At 40.6% G+C, this 7,958-nt stretch overlaps 1 pseudogene; it reads right to left on the reverse strand.

The window, feature by feature from the left end:
- Positions 1-3,727: 3,727 nt before the first annotated feature.
- LOC115369688 (methylthioribose-1-phosphate isomerase-like) lies at positions 3,728-7,715 on the reverse strand (annotated as a pseudogene).
- Between the last annotated feature and the right edge of the window lie 243 nt (positions 7,716-7,958).

Here is a 7,958-nt window from a genome sequence, read left to right on the forward strand (position 1 = left end):
TTAAGTGATTATTGAAATCTCTTAATGAAGCCAACAAGTAAAAATTAAGTTTAGGCCAAATTACCCAAAGGAGATCCATTTGACCTATTAAATTACATTCTGAAATGGGAATACCACTCAACTGAGGCTTTCACCTTGCTTTGTACTATCCAGTCAGCATCTGGGGACACAAATACTGAGGCACTTGCCCAAAAACAAGACTCTGATCTGTGATGTCAAACTGCACCTTTGACTGTGAACGGCTAACTTCCTGTACATGGCTTAAAGGATGCTTGTCAGAACTGCCACAAATGTGTTTGTATGAATTCTGACCCAGAAAATATAGTTTAATCCACAAATTGCATGCTTCTGACTACTGAGGATAGTAGTGATTGCTTTCTGTTAATGAACAAAGGAGCACCGAAGAATGATTAACCTTAAAAGGCAGGAAGAAGACTGAATTCTCAAATTTAGTGGCAGTCTTATCCTCCTTTACATGTGATGCTGGCAGGATGCACTAACTGCATTGAGGTCTGTTGAAAAGAGCTACTTGATAGCCCCACTGGCCACAAAAAGAAGTGTTGCAGCCTAGTAAGGTGATGCTGAGTAACAGGATACTGTTTTTCACTTGTAGAGGCAATAGAAACCTATACTGGTGGTGTTTAGATAGATAGATAGATAGATAGATAGATAGATACATAGATAGATAGATAGATAGATAGATAGATAGATAGATAGATAGATAGATAGATAGATAGATAGATAGATACTTTATTCATCCCGAAGGAAATTCACAAGTTTAAGTGTATATATATCATATGCCTTATAATATGCAGCAAACATGAATGGCATCCATCTATGGTATAATGTGGAGCAAAATATAAAATTAAGGTGGAATATTTTTTAATTATTCATGTCCTAGAGGCCATATAGGCCACAACTATCACATGTTATGTATGCAAATTATTATGTAGTTCAATGCAACAGTTATGCCATAAATTTTAGGTTTTAAGAAAGTTTATAATGTTCAGTGTTTGTTGACATTGTTGAGAATGTGTAAATTTAATTCTAGGATTATTATTGAGGTTGTAGTAGAGGTCTTGTACTGGACTACATTATATTGAGAGGTGTTTCTAATGTTTCTAGTGACAGAAAAGGACACAATTTTTTATCCTCCCTGTTTATATACATGAGGAGGAAAGAATATTAGAAATGCCTCTCAATAAAATGCAGTCCAGTACAACAGCACCACGAACTATGAGCTCAGTGCCAAACATTGAAATTAATAACGCATTAAACCATGCCACACACCCCACATCAGACTGTCCCTGGGAACCCCATCTGTGAAGACTGATGGAGGAAGATCTGCAGAGATGTAGAGGTAAATAAAAGAACCAGGCAAACAGCCACCAACTCCAAGCAGGTTAATCAATCAGGCTATACTTACAGAAGCACGTCATTTCCACTTTAAATGACGCTATTCTCTTAAAACGTAGCTACATCAGTTTGATGCTACTTACTGTGATGTGTGTTTTAAAAGATCGTTAAAATTTATGTCAACCTATAAAGCTGGGTAAGCTCCTCTGCTAATAAAAGGGGTGGGGTAATTGTTGATTTACCCTCTACAACATCCCTTAAAAGAGTTCAAAACAGACTACATAACAAAGGGGAGAGTGAAACCTCCCCAGAATAAACATGTTTTGAAAAATCATAATCATTGTGTTAACGTCTAGTAGTGACACTAAACTAGTTGGGGAACATCTGCTTTCATCAAAGCTGCATGACAGGCACGTGCTTCCTGCAAAAGTTGCGGAATTGGGTCCACCTTTCCTCAAAACCCACAGGCGTGCAAAGACAGAGAGCGACTCCACTCCAGCGTCAGGGCGCAGGCAGCAGCCACGCTCCGTCAGTCCCCTCGGTGACGGCTCACTCACAGTGGGACCCCCGCCGGTACACACTCTCGCAGCATAGTAAACAGTGCAAACACGTGTTGCGGCGAGAATGGCCTTCGGTCATCTTATCCCTCAGCTGAGGCTGGAGGAGTCGGCGGAGGACGGGCTGTTCAGGAGCATCTCCATGCGTCCTTTCCAGCATGGACATCACCAGCGCGGAAAGCCCAAGTCCCCCTCCAGTGACAGAAAACGACACAAGTAAGAGTCTTTTACAGAAAAAAAAAAAAAGTGGTTTAAATTAGGCAAAGCGATTACAATGGACGGTGGGTGATGATGAAAGGATTAATTTTGCATGTCAAGAACACTGCTACCCTCACGAAAAAAATGATACCATACTGTGGTAATCCTATCACAACTTATCATCATCCGCCTAAGTCCTCGTCTTTGATGTTGTGGAGTGTTTTAGTGACATTAAAGTGATATCTGGACAGGAAAAAATAGCATAAAGTAATAAGAGGTAAGAGAGACACACTGGAAGCACCTGCAGGTGTTTTATTTACTCCCTAGTCACCAGCTACTTTATTCCTTACTTATGAGTAAATATGCCATATTGTGTGCAGTGCTTCCTTAACCATATTCATGCAATGTAATCAAAGCTTGTCTGTATCTTTTTCATAATAATCATTGATTTGAAACTGCAAATGAGCCATGTTACAGTAGCTTATATAAGCGATAGTTATACCTTTATCCTACAACAGTTTGACTTTAAGGATATTGTTTTTGCGTAGTTCCTGTATGTATCAATGAAACTCTGCCTTGTGGCTCTTTAGAGTACAGCACACTTACTTTTTATCTGGAGAGAGAGCAATTTATCTTTATACAGTTCATCTTGATTCAATTATTCAGTTCACTGTAGACCATTAACAGAGCAGCATCAATTTGTGCCCTGGCATAAGAAACAGGAGAAGCACTTGAGTGAATCAGTGTGTAAAATATGCCCAAAACACATGCTAAAGGGCCACTGAAAGTAGAGGACTTGGTCCACTGAAGTACAAAATTCGATTTAATTTGATGTGATTTTACAAAATGCGAAATCCATAACAAACACGCACACTCATGTGTAAATTGCTGCTGATTAATGCAGTCCCACTCGGTGTGAATGATAGTGGGGTGCAGGGGTCATTCCAAAGGCAGCCATTGCTTTTACTGGCATGCAGTTTCTCATAGCTTTTACAGCATTGACACTGGTGGTAATATATAAAGGAAAGGATGAGGGGGTGTATGTGTGGTTTTGCATGGTTTTATTAGCGTAAGAGTCTCTTCTAAATAATATTTGAATAGGAATAGGAATATTTGTTTTTTTGGATCAAATCCCATTACATTTCTACAACATGAAGTAGTTATTTGATATCGTTACCATAAACAGTGGCTGAGGTAGATTAATTATTGCTTTCAGTGGAGCAGTGAAGCTTTAATATAATTTTTCTAGAAGCCTTTTCCTTGAGAAGTCAGCACATTATCATAATCATCTTTAGTCCGATTCTGCAACAATTAAAAGGCTTTTAACTTGTGATGGAGAATTTGATAAATCATAGAGCTTTAGTGAAAATTTAAGGAAGTTTAATCTTGCAAGATGGTACAACATGACTCGGGGTATGAGATGTATCTTAGCTGTTGAACTGCAGTCGTTCCAGGCTGCTGCTGCGAGGGCTGTCAACCGGGACAATTTGGATCTAAATGAGGCTTTGTCTAATATGAAAACTGGTTGTTAGCAGCCACAGTGGTCTGGTGATTAGGCGTCCCTCCCTCCCTTACTCAAACACTTATCAGACCTCCAATGCCATGAATCTGTCCTGTTATTTCTCTGGGTAGTAGCGAGGCATGCCAACTGTGTTAGAGCCAGATTACACAGCTCACTGATAGTGTTATAGCACTAAGGGGCATCTGTCTAATGATGTGGCTTCTGAAGAAAGCTTCTGGGCTAAGAAAAAGATTCCTCTTTTTTTCTGCCACAGTTATCCGATTTAACCAAAGTGTGAAATATGCCAAATTCCTTATGACATGGTCTTACTTAAGGCAGCGATTCCAAGGTTACTTTTTGGCCTAAAGACTTGCCTCAGCATCGTGCCTTTAATCACCCAGAAACATCCTGTTGCCAGGGGATGGATGGATATATATATATATATATAAATATATATATATACACACACACATTTAGTATGTAAGGGGTTTTGTCTGGGTTTTTTCCCCCTGTGGTTGTCTGCAACGCCCATTCCCCAGACTGATATTTCAATATTCTCCAGTAGAGCCAGGTTCAACCTGCCCTTGAGAAGCAGAATGGGTGGCATTGTTTATTATCTGAGAAAATATGGGCTGAAGGGCACTCAGCTCTCCTGAATGGGGGGCGGTTGTCACCTGTCACCTGAGCTGCTCTGCAGCGGATATAATTTGTGGTTTCACGTAATTGTGGTGCCAGCCCCTCTGGCTGTCACTGTGGCAGTATAACATTATAAAAATGTCAGTGCTGTCCTGACTTTCTTTTTGACCTACATTGCTATTGTGTCCTGCAGTGGACTAGTTATAAACCTCCGGCAATATGCGCAGATGAATCCGGATTCCCTGCAAATAGGTTAGATGCAGGCCAAATGATGGGGTTCTCACATCACATGATCGTGTCACAGCTGAAATGTGGCATAAATTTGTGTTGCTGCTTGCACATTGTGTTGAAAACAAATGCATAAAAAATGCCCCCGATTGGGCACACAGAGGTGATAATATGGCCACCTTTTGAACCTCTTCAACTCCTGTTTGTCACATTGGGGGATTCATCATTACGAATGCATATTGCTTTGTTCAAACCCACAGAACTTTATTTAAAATTCTAGTGCAGACCCAAAACTTTCAAAAGATACCAAATATGTCCTGCCGAATTACAGGGTATGCACTACAGTGTCTGTTTAATATTTCACTCAACATAAGTGTGATATAGCTTCAATGAGGCGTTCCAACCAGCATATATAGTCTTTGTGTGTGACACTGTCATACATTATGGGAAAAAGTCTTCTAATTCTGAAGTAACTTAAGGGCAGATTTATGGGAAGATCAGAGGTGAGGGTGTTCATTGAGTTACACCTGCAGATTCTGCAAGAAACAAGTTGCTGTCCTCTTCTCTACTGGCCCATACACTTTCAGTCAGCAAGCTTTTACTGCCAGTTGATTAAATTGCTCTTAGGGAACTACTAATGAAGAATTCATCTGGACCAGCCCATAACACTTCTTCAGTGCTGGCATCCCTCCAAATGCATGAATATGGATGCTTTCTTTATCGCAGCCTCTCATTTCAAATCAGCAGAATTAACAGCCACTGCTGCCAAGCATGGCATTAAAGCTATTTGGAAAACTGAGGATTTGGAAGGGAGGAGGTTTGATAATTAAACAGGGAAAGGAGTACTGATGGTGTGTTGTAGAATATAATAATGTATAGCAACATTTTTCAGTTACAGGAAATTTACCTTCCTATTTATGGGTGTTTCAGCCCCTCTCCTTGATCATATTGATGTGAAACAATCTACCAAATGTGTTGATTTTCAGTATGAGCAGTAGGGTTGGACAATTGTTTCTATTTTAATATTTTAATGTTGTCCAATTGGATGTCGAGGAAAAATGTAACTTCTCATATTTGGGAATATTATGACTTTTATACACCGTAATGGCAAGCTATAGAAACGATGTGTGCCAATGTGCCAGTGAAGGACATGTAGACCACTAATTTATTTGTGCACATGTGGGTTCACCATGTCTCTAATGCTGCAAAACTGTCCCAAGCCAGCAGAGCTTGCAGGCAGACATGCCACTCCATCAAAAACACTTCTAAATGCACAGTAGGGCACAGATTGTAGAGATTATTTTTATAACATCTTAGTTATGATGGTATTTAGTCATTCTTGTCTTAATGTTGGCATTGCAGTAGCAGTTAAAGAGCATGTCCAAACCAAACTCCTTACTTTCAGCATAATCACAAGCAGGTAGATCAGCTGATCTTGGCACCTGGTTAGTAGGCATGTCTTTGGCCTGTGGGACAGCTAGACATTGATTATTCCTATGCAATATGATATGCTATTCTGAATTTAGACTGCTTTGTTAGACTAAAAGCACCATCACAGAATCATTTGCTTTGGGTTCATGATAACACAAAATTATATTGGTGGAATTTGGAGGATTTTAGTCCAGATTTTAGTGATTCTGGAATGAAGCCTGGTTTATTATTGTATGTCTGTGTGTGAGTCTGTGCGCAGATGGCGGGGCAGCTTGTATGGATGAGGAGGCCTCCTCAGAATGGTGGACTCAACATTCGCCTCATTGCTGGGAATCATTATAAGCAAAGTCAAGTCTTGGATCTTTCGGTTTTATTTGCAGGTCACTTTACTCAGTGTACCCTCGACCCCTTAATAAGACAAAAGAAATAAGGGATAACTCAAATACAGTACTAAAGGTTATTTCATCCTTGCATAACTTCACTAAAGCCTTGTTTGTGAGTGGAGGGCAGTGAGCAAACAGAGGAGAAAAGGAGAGGAGCGTGTCTCTGCTTAACAAAAGCAACAGTGAGAGCGGATGTCAAAATCACCAAATTTATCGTAAGGTTGTAGTCACAGAGGATGGAGATATTGGTCTCCAGGTCTTCTAACAGTATATCCCAGTATATAGTCTCTCTAAACCATGTTAATGGCTGATTTAGGAATCACTTTACACCTAGTAGGGGGTAGATTTTAAATTTATATCTTAATTATACACTGGAACTAAATTGGTTGTTGCAGTTATGACGTATCTATGCCTGAAGTTAGGCATAGCTTTGACTGCTGGGCCTTTTGCATGAAGCCTTTTAGAAAATAATTATATTGAATAGAAAACATCCCATCAGTCTTAATATCAATGTCTATAAACAGAAACACAGTTTAAACTCCTCATCTCCAAGCAGAGAGTGTTATGGTGAAAATAACACCAATAGCCCTTCCCTCAGAGACTTTGGATTTGCATTAAGTGTGCCATGTGTGGTGGCAGTAGCCATTGATATGGTACTCAAATGATTGGGAACAGCAATATACAATTAAGGAGAGAGGCATAGAGTATCATAATAGGCATCAGCTGTCTAAAGAGAGAGAGAAAAGAGAGAACATGTGACATAGTGTGTTGCTATGCTGTCACCTAGAACAGAAATTTGTGGTGCTGAGTATTGATAGCCAACTGTGTCATTGTTGGGAACTATCCTGTCTGTGTCTTCTACCACGGCGGTAATGGCCCTCTCTCTCTGCATCTGCCTAATGGGCTATCAGTGAGGCTTCTGGCTTTACAGCCTCATTTCTCTTTGGCACGCACATTTCAGCCTGCCCAGGACTCCCACTGCAGTTCCATATCCAGCAGTAGTCAGCGCGCAAGTGATGCAGTGTGTAAGGATAGTGACAAGAGTCCCTTAGGACCCCAGAGAGGATGTGCTTGGCGCCCTAGTTACAAATCTTTGTGTTGTCATTGACGTCAGCAGCTCTCACAGTATCTCCTCAATCTAGTTTTTCTTCTGTTTATAGTCCTTCTCCATGCCTTTGTTCCCAGCAAACTCCATCAGCTCATGGGGAAATGTGTCCCATGTTGATGGCAGTGGGCTGCTGACAGGAGAAACAGAGATTCTCTACCCCACCGCAGCTCCACTGCCAGGCTGAGGCACCTCACACCTTCACAGACCTAATGGCCGTATATTTGTTCTGAACTGATTGTGCACAGTCAAGTGTGGCAGAAGCAGCTGTTCGAGGATCTGCAGAGACCTTGCCAGTAGTGGATTGCTTCCAGTGTCATGAGCTAGACCAAGTGAAATGAATGGTGGATCAGATGGCCGGTGGCATTTCTTTAATTTGTAAGAGTTCAGCAGTTCATTGTTCTGTTGCACTGTTTTTGCAGCAACAATTATCTATGGCAATGCAGCTCATTGGATCTTACAGACCTGCAAATGCCAAGCATATAAATTTGAATATGAAATGCAGAGTTCAAAAGGTTCAAAAGGACAATCAAGCCCTATAGTTAAACACAACAAAATGGCCT

This window comes from Myripristis murdjan, chromosome 13, assembly GCF_902150065.1.
Source record: "Myripristis murdjan chromosome 13, fMyrMur1.1, whole genome shotgun sequence".
NCBI classification, from domain to species: Eukaryota; Metazoa; Chordata; class Actinopteri; order Holocentriformes; family Holocentridae; genus Myripristis; species Myripristis murdjan.